This window comes from Silene latifolia, chromosome 5 (genome assembly GCF_048544455.1).
Source record: "Silene latifolia isolate original U9 population chromosome 5, ASM4854445v1, whole genome shotgun sequence".
Classification (NCBI taxonomy): domain Eukaryota; kingdom Viridiplantae; phylum Streptophyta; class Magnoliopsida; order Caryophyllales; family Caryophyllaceae; genus Silene; species Silene latifolia.
The window spans coordinates 66,667,437-66,676,240 of record NC_133530.1 but is presented as its reverse complement, the minus strand read 5'-3'; positions in this window follow the sequence as shown (position 1 = coordinate 66,676,240).

Genomic DNA, 8,804 nt, shown 5'->3' with positions numbered 1-8,804 from the left:
GAAGCCAAAGCGAAAGCCAAGGCAAAAGCCAAAACAAAAACGAGATAGTGAAATTCAAATTCACTATTTTCACAAATTTCAAACGACGGAAATTAAAACCGTCATTTTCAAATCAAAAAACAAAATAGTGAAATTCAAATTCGCTATTTTCACAAATTTCAAACGACGGAAATAAAACCGTCATTTTCAAATCAAAAACAAGATAGTGAAATTCAAACTCACTATTTTCACAATTCCAAACAACGGAATTAAAAACCATCCCATTCAAAAAATGAAATAGTGAAATTCAAATTCGCTATTTTCCCACAATTTCAACTAACGAAATTCAAAACCGTCACTTTTCAAAAAAATGAAATAGCGAAATTCAAATTCGTTATTTTCCCACAATTTCACTTTTCAAACTTCGGACCAACAAGTCCGACACCAATATATAAAGTCCAGGACCAACAAGTCCAAAGCCCAGGACCCATGAGTCAAAAACACCAAGTCCAGGACCTACAGGTCCAAAGCCCAGGACCCATGAGTCCAACATATAAATTCCAGGACCAGCAAGTCCAAAGCCCGGACCAACAAGTCCAACACACCAAATCCCGGACCCACATGTCCAAAACACCAAACACTAAAACCTCAACCAAAACTCCTTCACCCCTAAGTCCTTCTACAGACTGTTACAGGGATACCTATCTAGGATCCTGGAGATTCCCCTCAAGATCATAACCAAAACTGCTTCACCCCTAAGTCCTTCTAGAGACTCTTACAGGGAGACCTATCTAGGCTTCTGAGGATTCCCCTCAAGCTCGTAATATCACACCTTAACCTTTAAGGTCCAGACATGGAAATCTGATCCCATGTTATTTACCAACCATTTCGTGCTCAGGCCACATCAAGCCGGAGACCCCATTCCGCACCACATTTCAAGCCGTAACTCATCGGCCTAAACACCACCAAATTCTTGCTCCAGATTTTTATCTGTTAAGCAAACCCATTATAACCAAGCTCCACATTCCCTAATGTTGAAGCCATTTTTCACCACAATCCCCATGGAGTCCTCGAATGCTTTGCTATCGAGAACGGGACATACCTAATCTACCCTTAGAGTTCACTTTTTAGTGTGCTCAAATGATAAGGAACATTTTCACAAATTACACCTCTTCGATTCATGATCAAGAGGTATTTATCTCCAATCAACCTTCGAGTCACCAAAAAGAATTTTCCATCGTGACGCTCAACTCCAGATTTTTATCTGTCAAACAAACCCATTATTACCAAGCTCCACATTCCATAATGTCGAAGCCATTTTCACCCTGACCCAGATACGAAGTCCTCTAATGCTTTGCTACCGAGAACGGGACATACCTAATCTACCCTTCGAGTCCACTTTTTAGCGTGCTCACATGATAAGGAACATTTTCAAAAATTACACCTCTTCGATTCATGATCAAAAGGTATTTATCTCCAATCAACCTTCGAGTCACCAAACGGTATTTACCGTCGTGACCCTCACACTTTAAGGTCCTAACAACTCGCTTAGGCACACATTCAGACAAGTCACCAAACGGAATTTACCGTCGTGACCCTCACACTTAAAGGTCCTAACATCTTGCTTAGGCACACATTCAGAACTACGATCTGGTTTGATTTCACTTCACGTGAATACGTAGGCAGTCCTTCAAGGACACAACCATACACCTCAAAATCACTTCAAGGTCCTAACATCTTGCTTAGGCACACACTCAGAACTACGGTCTGGTTTGATTTCACACACACGCGAATACGTAGGAAGTCCTATTACTAGGACACAACCACACCCCCACACAGCTCAGAACTACGATCTGGTTTGATTTCGCAAACACGCGAATACGTAGGCAGTCCTATTACAAGGGCACAACCGCATACTACTTTCACAACATTTCCAATTTTCAATCCTCAATAACCAGCTCAAGAACTACGATCTAGTTTGATTTCGCAAACACGCGAATACGTAGGCAGTCCCCCAACAAAGACACAACCGCACACCTATTTCAATCTCAACCATTAACATCGATCCTCAAAAGCAGCCCACCTAGCTGCATAATTTAATCTTATACCTCTTTACTGGGGGCTTCTTCCTTAAGACGTCGCCCATTCCTCGTTTTGCCAAATTCCAGTCTTCTCACTCTGGGGGCTTCTCTTTCAAGACGCCACCCGTCCTTTGTCCTCAAACAACTTTTGAGTCTCAACTACAGTCTAAAATAAACCACCTTTAGCCTAGTGCTCGGTTCGGACGATGACAAGGTCTTGGTTCTGCTCTCTGAATCATCAAAACTCGAGAAGGGATCTCAAACAAGCAAACGGGGGCAAAGATGTCTGGAGAAGATAATCAATTCGTGTTCCCCAGCCGAGCGGACCTTCTACCTCAGGGATTTGATACGCGTTGTCACCTTTTCTTGGCTAGGAGTTGCACTTACATGTGCAAAGTCTGTCAAAGTCACCCCCATGTTGTGTCGATACTGAGTCTGTATCACATTCACGACCGTCTGCTTGTCAGTCTGTCAATTTGCGCCCATGTGAGTCAATATCGCAACGGTCACATGTCTCCAATCTATCACAGATCTACGAGTAACAAGACTCAATTTTAGGCATCACAACTTTCGAAACTTCTATCTCCCCTCACGTGAGATATTACATGCTAGTTGCTTATATGCTAACTGCTCACATGCTTATGTGTTTATATGATTGAGTGCTACACGCTTGTCTATGCGACTGCGGATTTGTGTGGTCTCTAACCATGCAGATAATCTTGAGAAGAACGTACACCAACTGAGTACTGGGTTCTTCCCAACAAACACCGACCCGTCAAGTCCAAGGGCTCGATTACATGGCATACACCACCTCTCAAGGAGCGGCAACTCATATCCCCGGCGAGTCCTGAGAAGTTTCTAACTGCCCAGCAAGTGCCGATTTTCAAATGAAAGTCCCACAGGTCTTTCAAAGATCCTCACAACATCGTCCATGATCCCGACGCAGCGCTCTCCCTAAATGGTTTTCCAGAGAGCCTTGCTTACATGATTCATCCCCACGGAGCTCGTTAAGGCACCCATCAAGATGGACTTTGTTGCTCCCTAGCCGATCCTATCAACATCAACTTAATTGGAAGTCATTACCGGACGATATCTAGAAATAAGCCCGATGTTCCAGGCTATTTCCCGAAGTCCATTATTTGACCATCAATGGCTGGCGAGCCTAAGAACGCACCTTCCTATAGCTGGCGAGCCTCAAAACGCACCACCTTCAACACCGGCTGGCGAGCCTTTGCCCGTAACAATTCAAGGACATATCCCGAAGATGCCTCAGGTATGACTCCTTCTTATGGCTGGCGAGCCTTTATACGTAGTCTAATGGACTTTAAACAACCCGAACCGAAAGTCGACCAACTCTAAACTGTTCCCGACGGTAGGTCATTGACTCGAATCCTCGAGTCGCCTTGACGTCGCCCTTCCCGACGGCAGGTCCTTGGCTCAAACCTTTTTGAGTCGCCTCGACGTCACAATGGTCTTCAGGTTGTAATCTTCGATTGACTTGGAGATCATACTTTGACTTTCGCCCTGTCCAAGCCTTAGTCAAAGTGGGGGCTCTGTAGATACCCAGTATCTGCACCTCCCAAAAACCACCCGATGATGATCGGACTATAACGTGTTTTTTATATGCGTGCGTGGATTAGCTATATGTGAGATGGTTTAATGCACTACTCGAATATGAAAAATTATTTCAAAAGTTTTCTAACTTCATTTGCATTAAAATAACACTATTTAGAGTTAAAACCGTCTTCGGACCCAAAACCGACTCAGAAACCCGCAACTCGAGTCAACCTGAGTCAACCCGAGTCAACCCAAATCTCGAATGTCAAAAATAATGCCATGAATGTCTTCATCATGTCATTTCCTTTAAAATGACCCTATTTAGAGTCTAAACCGACATTGAGCCAAAAACCGACTCGAAATTCAAATCCCGACTCGCACGAGTCAAACCCGAGTCAAAGACACAAAATACCTACCCCAAATATCACCCAAGAGTAAGCTTACACGGCTAAGCAAACCTCAAAGACCACAAATCACAACCAACAAAACATTGGTTAGAACAAATGCAAAATCCAAATTTGCGAAAGAGACAGTACACCCCATTGTATCACGAGGTAGCTCGCGCCTCAATGGGGTGTCTGCTTAGCCTCTAAGAAAACACAACCGACCTACCATCCCACATTTCTCTATAAATACCCACCATCACACACCATAATCCTCACGCGAGATTCCGCCCCCTCACATATCCCTTAAACTTCTATACTCGACTTCCTAAGTCACAAAATCGACACGTGTTTACGACCTACCGATCGTAAACACAAGCCTTACACAAATTGTTTGGTACCGTCGCCGTGCATTCGACCGACCCATTCGACCAACTCAATTCATTAATCAACATGTTTTAATTAACATATTTTCAACTCATTTTCAAAATAAAATCCTTTTTTAAGACACTCTTTTTAAACTTCTTTGATCGCGATTAGTCACAACGATAAAACCGTCTCTAAAGTCGTCTACTTCGCAAACATCAATACACATAAGTTTGAGGGTGTAAACAACTCACTTATTTCATGTTTCTACTGTTTTTATGAGTCTATAAGCATGAACAATGCATAACACGATTTAAATATAGGTTAGACGAGCCAAAACCAAGTTTTGGCCTGAGGCAGAAACCCCTTATTGTGCAAAGTGGCTCGCGCCTCAATGGGGTGCCCAGGTCAGACTCAAACGTGTTTGAGTTCGTCTTTCCTTCAACACTTTCTTTTATTTTTACTTCTTTCCTTTCACGGTTTTTACCATTTCAAATATTTCAAACCATTTTTATGACAAACTTTTTAGCCATAAATCATAATCACCCTTGGTTCTTAATACCATGACGGTTTAATCCGTGACTCGGTGATATTAATTGGTTAATTACATTTTAAAAGAAATTCTTTTCTTATATTTACCATTTTAATTCATTTTTATGATAAACATATTTTGACCATTACAAAAATCATCCTTGGTTCCTTATACCATGACGGTTTATTCCGTGACTCGATGACTTTATGGTTAAATACATTTTAATGGGTATTTTAACACCCTTTTATTTTATTTACCATTTTTCTCATTTGTTTACATTTGTAAATATATTAGTCATAATTCATAATCATCCTTGGTTCTTTATACCATGTCGGTTTAATCCGAGTACGATGACAAACTTGACTAATCACAAATAATCGAACTTAACATAATTAGTTCAAATCAAACAGTTTACATTTTTATTTGTAAATCATGCTTTTCAAACATGCAAATCCGACAACGAATATTACTAATATAATAGTAATTATTCCGAGTCATGCAAATCGTACTTGCAAATCATTTAAACACAAATACGGTTTTAAACAACCTTTTTAACAACCAGGAGGCACCTCTTGGCTCGCCCCAAGAGCCCGCCTATTTCCATCTTTCAAAACCTGGGCAGAGCCTCTTCCCTCGCCAATAGGCTCGCGCCCCAATGGGGCTGCCTGACACTGTTCTGTCTCGTTTTTAGCACTTGTCTAGGACGATCCCGATTACGGTTTATCCGCATACATGACGGATCAGATTGACAAGTTTACGTGTTTTTACACATTGTCATTTGACACCCTTTTTCAATAAATGGATCGTGTTAAGTATCATAACCCAAACTTGTTAAATGGATGTTTAATTTCCGTTTTCACATGTAAATCAATCTAAATCCAACTTAACATCTTATGCTTGATATTTGGATTAACAAACCGACTTAGAAAGCTAACATGTTAGGTTAACACTTTTGGATGTGCATTTATGCATTTACACCGTTTTATCAATTTTTGCACTTAAACAACCATGATCGATCAGTAGAGGCCGCTAACGCGAGCGGGATTGGGTGTCCGATTAAAAGGCTTCCCAATACGTACCCTCACCCCTTACTCAGAACCTTTGGATAGTGGATGGCCTTATCCAGGGCGTACGAGAGTCATTTTAGGCATAGAATGCTAAAAGGGGGACGAGTCCTTATCTTTAGTACCTATGTCAAACACCGCTTTTTGCCTTGGTTGACCTAGGTATAAAGTGGATTCGAATGGGTTCCAAGCATCCCACAAATGCTTGGTGGCGACTCCGAACATCTCTAATCGTTTCGAGACCTTTACCGAGACGAAACCGACCGATCTAAAACGATCCGGTCGAAAGCATCTTTACGCCGCCAAGCGTGGCTTTCAAAAGACCGCTTCATGTCCACAGATTAGCCTGGCGTGCAGGTGGCCCGTGACCGCGGATCGGTAGGTGGCCCAAATCTACAGACCGGCCTGTGGCCCATGTCCACAACATGGCAGTTGATTGTAATCCTGGTGAAGCTCGAAATTAGGTAAATTCTGTGTTACTTACTTGTTGAGTTGTACTTGTATAGTTGTATCGCATCTTAACATCAATCTATTACCATCAGACACTCTCTCCATCGACCCTGGCCCTGCAAATGCACCAGTGCTGTCTTTTTACCCGTTTTCATTAATTTATTTGGTGGGCAGTTGTTAACAATATTATTATTAATCTTTTATTCTTGTACAAGTAATCAATCAGTTTTGACTGTTATCTTTGATGTTAAGATGCGATATTGGATTTTTTTTTCTACTTTAGCAAGTCAATTAATTGATGTTGACTGCAGGCAAATTATTACAGTTTTGTTATCTAGCAACAAAATATGGTAGTTTATGAGGTTCATTTTGAGGGTCTTTTTTTACTCTTAGATTAAGATATGGTAGTTTTGCTTGTTAATTTGCAATGTTTTTTTAACTTTACTTAATAAAATTCTGAACTCTTAATAGGAATCTGGTAATTTATGTAAGATAAAATTTACCGAGTTTAGCATTAAGTTCTTAGCTGTTTGTTTTGTGACAGCAACTGCTACCTACATTGTCGCTTTGATCTTGATAATCTCCTTGCATTTTCTTCTTAGTGTTTGCAGAGTGTTTGAGGAAGGAGTAATGAGAAATATTTAGTTGTGGCCTTTCTTCTTAAGACTACAAAGGTGCCTTTCTTTGTTGCATTTCATGGTTGGAAGTGGTTGGCATGGGTAGTCTGAGGAGTGAATTGTAGTGGAACTTTGTACTCGCTTGTGGATTCAAGCGTATACATTTCAGTTTCAGTTTTTGTTATCACTAAATGGCCAGTGACTATGTAAAAATAATAAGGAATTTATTTCTTGTGAGGTTTGCTGACAATACTATGAAGTTTAACAGGTTGTAGCCAAATCCACAATCCTTTCCTACTGGGGTCCATGTTCTACAAACACTGAACTATTCCTCCTTTCTACCAGGTGGTGTTGAACTGTTGATCCACTTTAATGAATTATTCACGTACATTATGAATCATTTGACGCAATACATTGAGTGATTCAAATATTGGACCTGACCCCTTGATTTGATGTACTTGCTGCCTTTCTATGATATTAGGGTTATCACGGAGATACATCAAAGATATACCTTTGTGGCAATGTCAGTGATGCAATGAAATGACTTGTAAAGGTAGAGTACGTTCCTCTCTGTTCTTGCAAAGGCAAACAAAGCTTGTAGTTGCTTTGGAATATTATAAGTGTGGTTTCTATTAATGGATCTTGAATGATTCTTTGTTAGGTGACGGAACAATGTTTAGAGAAAGAAATAGCCTTATGTAAAGATGGTGCCAGTTTCAATAAAATTGGGAAGAAAATCAGGTATGTATATATATTCTTGACTTTATAGTATACTGTCTATACATAGTGGTTACGGATGAATTTTTGCAAACTTTAAACTGAATTTAGGCTTCACTCACCCAAGAACAATGGAGTTTAGCTAGGCTCCACTCACCTAATAATTTCTTTATCAACTCTTTGAATACCTTGGCGTATTTGATCTCCTATATGCACCTAGATCAGCATAAGAAACAAATTACCCTTTTATTTTTTTATTAGGAAAGAAAATTAGGTTGATCCCCTCGAGTAGGACCAACCTATCTCATTCTTTTGGACAAGGGAGGAGAGTGAAAGTCAATTACTTTTAACCCACCTCGAAGAAGGTCATGAATGCCCCAAATTAGCCATAAAGTCGGCTACTTTATTGGCCTTCTATTTACATTAGCATTTATTCAAAAGGGATCTCTTGTATTGAGGGTAATTGTTACGGGGTAATGGAGCTCAAAATAAAGGATAAAATGAGGAGATATTGATGATGGGAAGGTGAAGGGGTGGTTAAGAGAAATGGATGATTGGTAGGGGAACTATTAATTGCATACCAGGGTAATGCATTATCCTAAGAACTTGCTTGGAATGGGAGTAATTATTAAGGGAGTAATGAGAGCTAAAATAAGAAGAGAAAAGTGAGGAGATTGGTGCTTTGTGGTGGTTGTGGAGGGTCGAAAGAGGAGGTGAGGGAGGAATTATTACCTCTATATGGAGGTAATGCATTACTTGGGGAGAGAGGTAGGGAACAATTACTCCCTTAATAGAGTGACTATTACACTATATTTCCCCATTTATGTCCATTTCTATCTCCAACCCCCCATCCTTTCCCTCCATTTTGTAGTTCATTTTAGCTCTTTTACTCCCATAATAATTTACTCCCATTCTAAACAACCCCTTAGGGCTTGCTTGGGATGAGAGTAATGATTAAGGGAGTAATAGAGCTAAAATGAACTAAAAAATGGAGGGAAGGGAGGGGGGTTGGAGATAGAAATGGATAGAAATGGGGAAATATAGTGTAATAGTCCCTC